The sequence below is a fragment of the Carassius auratus genome, chromosome 22, assembly GCF_003368295.1.
Source record: "Carassius auratus strain Wakin chromosome 22, ASM336829v1, whole genome shotgun sequence".
Classification (NCBI taxonomy): domain Eukaryota; kingdom Metazoa; phylum Chordata; class Actinopteri; order Cypriniformes; family Cyprinidae; genus Carassius; species Carassius auratus.
Window position 1 is genome coordinate 33,120,509 of NC_039264.1, and position 6,377 is coordinate 33,126,885.

The following is a 6,377-nucleotide window of genomic DNA, read 5'->3' on the forward strand; positions in this document are numbered from 1 at the left end:
TGTCTGGAATGAAAGAAGTCCTGAAAGATGCTGTATTGTTGGTGTTGCCAAGCCTGTCTCCAGATGTAACCAACCAGCTTGTTGAGAAGCTCATGGACTAAGGTGTCGAAGGCTTGGATGATTTGGTTTATGTAAAAGAAGATGACATTTTGGAGTTTATAAAACCTATCCAATGCAGATAACTTCTTAGTTCATGGAAAAATCAAGGTAAAGATAAAGTTGATGTAAAAAAAAGTTTAAGTAAACCATTTTCAGAAAACAAGACATAATTTGTACTTGTCTAGTTTATTATTCTTGATGTAAGAACTTGTAGTTATTTGTCTGGAAACTAGACAAAATAGTAACTAAGAAAAGCTTTTTTTGCAGTGTGCTGTTGTTTCAATATCGTATGACTTTTTCAGGAATAGAGTAGTGATGGTATGAGAAATATAAAACAGATTTTAATTGGCAACAAATGTATGGAAGAATCAACTGTGTTCAGCAAAATTGTGTGGTTGTGAAGTCCAGCTAACTAACTCTAACACTACTTTAATTTAACCAGGGAAAACTATTCCTCTAAATAGGAAATTGCTCATATAAATTAAATTATAGTATTACTGTATTGATGAACACTGTAATAATACAGTATAAGGCTGTATTAGTTATTTTAAATATTATTATTACTTTTTCATTCTGATTTTTATTTTTATTAAAGGTCAATCTCTGAGCAACCAGCGCTGGATGTTGAGTTTGGAGGGTCAAGTTGTGTGTGAAGGAGCACAGCCCAACTTCATCACTGGCCTGGCAGCACTGTTTGCCTCCTTCTATAATTTCAATTTACAGTACCAGGAAGAGGCAGCATGCACCCTTGAGTTTGTTCAGAGGTAAGTCATTAGCATATTTGACATATATGTTTTAGACTGAATTGTCACTAACCTTTGTCTTGACAGTATTTGTTAAGGAATTCATTTTTTTTTCATAAACGTTTTGTACAGCTGACTACTGGGAATAACAATATGGACCTGGTTTCACACACTGCAAAACATGCTTTACTTGTTTCCAGTCTCAAACAAAAACCTTAATTTGGATAAATTTCCTTGGAAAACAAGACATTATATCTTATCTAATTTTACGTATCTAGTAAATGCATCTTGATTTAGGATTTTTTTTTTTTGATATTTGGACAGGAAACCAGACAAAAAGAAAAGCATTTTTTGCAGGGCAGACAGGGTAGCTTAAAGGGTTAGTTCACAGAAAAATGTAAATAATGTCATTAATTACTCACCCTCATGTTGTTCCAAACCCGTAAGACCTCCGTTTATCTTCAGAACAGTTTAAGATATTTTAGATTTAGTCCAAGAGCTCTCAGGCCGGTGACACACTGGCTGCGTGGCGTTTCTGTTGCGTGCCAGAAGCATGGTGGCTGCTTCGCATTTTCTGTGTCTATACACACCAGAAGAGTGACTGACGCTGCGCTGGTGCGCTGCTGCTGCTGTAGGGGACATAGAGGGAGGCCGCCGAAAAACCAGGCTCTTCTCTTCATGACAACAATATAAACTTTTTTTTTTTTTACACACCTACTGATAGGATACCGTCAACAGTATTGACGGCAAAATAGAGTATGTTTGACAGGTGCCATATTTGAAAATCTATAATTTATTTAATTTTTTAAATTACATTTATATCTGAATTTATGCCAACCTATAGACTTTCAAATATCAAAATGTCATGAATTAATAGGTATTTGTGTACAAAATTAAATATAAACATATTTTCCTAGTATATTTTGCCTGGAAATGCTTCCAACACGTGCGCGTGTCGCGTGAAAAATAGGTGTCGGTTCTATTTCTAGCATGCACGCGTCTCACGCAGGCAGTCTGCATGCTCTAACCTGTTAACATGGGAGCCGAATTAAAAACAGACACGCCACGCAGCTGAGACGCTTGTGCCACGCATCCAGTGTGTCGCCGGCCTCAGTCTCTCCATTGAAGCTGTGTGTACGGTCTACTGTCCATGTCCAGAAAGGTAAGAAAAACATCATCAAAGTAGTCCATGTATCATCAGTGGGTCAGTTAGAATTTGTTGAAGCATCGAAAATACATTTTGGTCCAAAAATAAGAACAGTTACGACTTTATTCAACATTGTCTTCTCTTCCGGGTCTGTTGTGAGTGTGTTCACAACACTGCAGTGACGCTGCTGACGTGTTATCTTTGTTATTGGGTGCACCAGAAAATACGTCAGCAGCGTCGTGAACTCTCTCACAACAGACCCGGAAGAGAAGACAATGCTGAATAAAGTCGGACCATTTTTGGACCAAAATGTATTTTCGATGCTTCAAAAAATTCTAACTGACCTTCTGATGTCACATGGACTACTTTGAAGATGTTTTTCTTACCTTTCTGGACATGGACAGTAGACCTTACACACAGCTTCAATGGAGGGACTGAGAGCTCTCGGACTAAATCTAAAATATCTTAAACTGTGGTCTTACGGGTTTAGAACGACATGAGGGTGAGTCATATATGACATATTTTTTATATTTCGGTGAGCTTACCCTTTAAGCCAGGTCTAGGCCTTAGTAAAATAAGGGTATTTAAAGCGATGGTTCAGAGTAAAATCAACCTAGGGTCATTTTCACCATGACATTGAGCCAAACACCCCCCCAGAAGCCTTTTCCAAAAGTTGTGTCTAGTAAATTACCCCACTAATAATGATGACCAGAAGGGTACCAAACTTCTACAGTAGTGCAAAAAGGTTCTGTACTCCTAAAACGAGGGATTGGAAGGTTTGTAAGTACATCAGGAGTTTATTAAATAACAATTGTCTGACGGCGAATGCTACCGCTAACACAGACGTAGAGTTCACTTCCGTAATTTGGTAAAAGATTGTAAGGGCTTGCGCAATCAACCAGTGTTGCTGAAAATGTTTTTTGGACAATTTAGTATTTGGCTCAAGGTCATGGTGCAAAGGACCCTAGGTTGAAATTTAGTTATATTAATGAAGTCACAAATGTTTGGACTGGACTCAGCAATGTGTGCTCTACATAAACAGGGTTTATGTGTGCATTTTAACTGATACTCTGGTAGGCCCTGATCCAGTACCTTATGAAGGGATTATAATGTTAATATAAGCTGGGGGAATAGTTGTTAAATCTCTCTCTCTCTCTCCCTCTCTGTCTCTGTCTCTCTCTATCTCTCTCTATATGCACAGTCTATAATATTTCATTGTGTTTTTTTTTCCTCTTTTCTGCATTTAGACGCTTTGTTGACATCAATCCTGAATGTGGATCGAAAGCAAAAAAAGGAAAAGTGACTTCAAAGAAAACTGTCCAAGTTGTGCAAAAAAAGAATGCCACTGTAAGCCCACCAGTTTCCTCACTTCTGCGAAAACTTTCAGACTTTGAATGGAGCTTTGTTTAGATCCTGTCAGCAAGTACATTAAAAGTAATTATGATTACTGCATGGTTAATTCAATTTATACAATACAACTGCCATTTCAGCCATTTTGAGATTCTATTCTTTAATTTTCTGAAAATTTATTTTTTCTATTTGTTAAAGGTTAACAAGACTACTCTTCAACTAACATTTTAATGTAAAAAAAAACAGCTGGCATTTCAGCCAAATGTATTTACAAAAGGCAAATGTCTGGTTGTTGATTTTAAAATAAATATTTTAAAACCCAGATAATTGTTGGTTTCTATTTTCTTGTTTAAAGTTCAGAGTATAACGTTTTCCCTGTAAAAATGTTTTTTTTTTTTTTTTTTTTTTTTGCTGTAGACTGTATAATTCCGTAAAATTATGTGGTATATACTGTATTTTGTAATTACAGTGCAGTACTGTAAATTTAGGACAATACAGTATGTGGCTGGCAACCCACCTGCCAGTATTTTACTGTACACTTACAGTACAACAGTTTACAGAACTAGTACTGTAAATTCTGTTTACAGTACTAGTTCTGTAAAAATACAGTATGTGGCTGGCAACCCAGCTGCCAGTATTTTACTGTAAATTTACAGTACAACGGTTTACAGAACTAGTACTGTAAATTGTGTTTGCAGTACTAGTTCTGTAAAAATACAGTATGTGGCTGGCAACCCAGCTGCCAGTATTTTACTGTAAATTTACAGTGAAAAGTTTTACAGTGTATGCTCAACCTGGAATATGGTGAACTGGCACCTAAAAGTCACAACACAGACAACAGTTGAGTTGCAACAAAGCTCCCGGTGAAGTTAATGCTTGATCTTCCTTATTCATAAAATCCGAAGGCACCCTGTCAAAGGAACCTTCACCAAGGCACTTCACCCCATGAGCACCGAGTGGAGACTTGCACTATTCATCTGAGCACATGTAATCAGTGTTTGTGTAAATAAATCACCCTCCAGGGCACTTACCAGCAGTACAGAGTCTGTGTTCTCATTCACCCTGCGCCTATATATAATGAATATAAACCCTAATATTTCAGACACGTAAGATCTTACAGTAATATTGCTATTTGATATGAGTGAATCTTTCATCTGTCAGATTAAGTTTTTTTGTAAAACTGTTTTGTTTAAAGCAGAAGTCAAATGGTTGCCTACACTTCATCATTTCATTTTAGTTGTGTTTAGGGGATATGCATGAGCAGCATGATATGTTTAAATGAACACCCCGCCTCCAGCAGCACAGGAATGTTCGAAAACAGTATAACGTTCCTCAGCCTTTTCAGACTTCTTTTTGCCCAAAAAAGATGTTTGGTATGACACGGCAGGGCTCAGTATGGCATGCCAGAGCTCGGCTCGGTTTTCGCTTCCAATGCAGTTTACTGCCGCTTTCGAATAGCATGTGCTCTGTTTATATTTTAAACAATTGTGTTGTCAATATTGCTTACCAATTTGAGCCCGAATGAGACCCAGATAATATTAGTGAAGAGGACTATGCAGAACCTGTGCAAGCACGGCTCTTAATGGTATGTTTTTTTGTTTGTTGTTGTCTCGTACTTTTAGATACGCTGTTCTTTGTAAATGCTTCTGTTAGCTTTTAATATATATGGTTGTCCATGTCCATGTTTAACGCTTGTTAAAAAAAAAAGTGTCTTATGTGAAAATAAGTGTATAAATGGAACGGTTCATTGTTGGAGCTGATGATCTGAGAGAGAGGGTGAGAGAGAGAGAGGAGAGGGTCTAAAAAAGTTAACTTGTAATCCACCACCCCTTTAAGATTCTGAACAATCCTGGCTGTGTATTGTAAAGATTATTGGTCATGAATCATTTCCCACATAATCATATGATTTTCTTTTTAAATATTTTTATGCAAATTCCAAAATGACTGATGGACAAAATTACCAACATACAAAAAATTATCTAAAGAGACCAATCTTGTGATTTTTAGCTTTTTTGTATTTTGTAACTGTTCAGAAGTTAAAATCTAAAATGTACATTTGTATATGTTTGACCACTAGGTGGCTCTGTGCTGAAACTGCTCATATATCCTCAGGCCATGAGTTTTATAACACAGTCTAAATTTGGTTGAATACACTAAAGCATTGCAAAATATAGCGTCTTGACCATTTTGCCACAGTTTTCGTTAAATTTATTTATGTGCTTTACGAGAACAGTTCGGTCTGTTAAAATATTTAATAGCTTTTTTCCCAGCATGGACTGAAGATTATCTGAGCCCATATTGGTGCAAATTGTTGTAAAAAATACTAAATCAATGTGAGAAAAATTTGTCTCATTTTTTTTTTCATTTTTGATATTTCCTGTAATAAGTGATTCAACTCATTGCTTATTTCATTAATACATTTTATTGTCATTCTTATGACACTGACAGATAAACTGTCAGTGTCATTATCTGTCAGTTTGTCTTATGACAAACTGACAGATAATGGATCTCAGCAGATGGCACCATTTATCATTTAAATCTGGACTAACTACTAGAAAGGTTTGAATATATTAATATTATCATCAATATTTTAGAATCTATTGTGTGCATTTCAGAGTCATACTTTTCACTTGCTTGATAATAAATATGTGTACTGTAACACACCAGTTGAACTTTTTACAATATACATTTTTATTTATTTATTTTTTTATGCCAGTGTCCATCAGTGAATCTGATGACGGACACCGTACTGTGTTGTAGTGTTGCAAAGAATTGTGCTACTTTAACACTGTTACCAAGGGTTTAAGCGTCCCAAATAATAAGATATTAAGCCCCTAAAATACTACCAGGGAAATCTCACCAAAAAGCGTGTATTTTATCCCCCTGAATGCAATTTTTATCAGGGGACCTCCTTGAAACTTTTGAGTAGAAATTTGGCTGGTTTTATTGTGAAAACCTGGCAACCCTGCTATGTTGTCACAGGAACATGCCAGCTGAAGATAATGAGCAAATTGGTAAGGATAGGATGATCACTTCCA

The 6,377-nt window shown here is 36.3% G+C and overlaps 1 long non-coding RNA gene across 1 annotated transcript; it reads left to right on the forward strand.

Annotated features, from left to right (window-relative positions):
* The first annotated feature begins 405 nt into the window (after positions 1–405).
* On the forward strand, positions 406–3,307 carry LOC113040460 (uncharacterized). Its single transcript, XR_003275235.1, has 3 exons — positions 406–493; positions 695–863; positions 3,237–3,307. It is a non-coding gene; the product is annotated as an uncharacterized LOC113040460 (long non-coding RNA).
* The last annotated feature ends 3,070 nt before the right edge of the window (positions 3,308–6,377 follow it).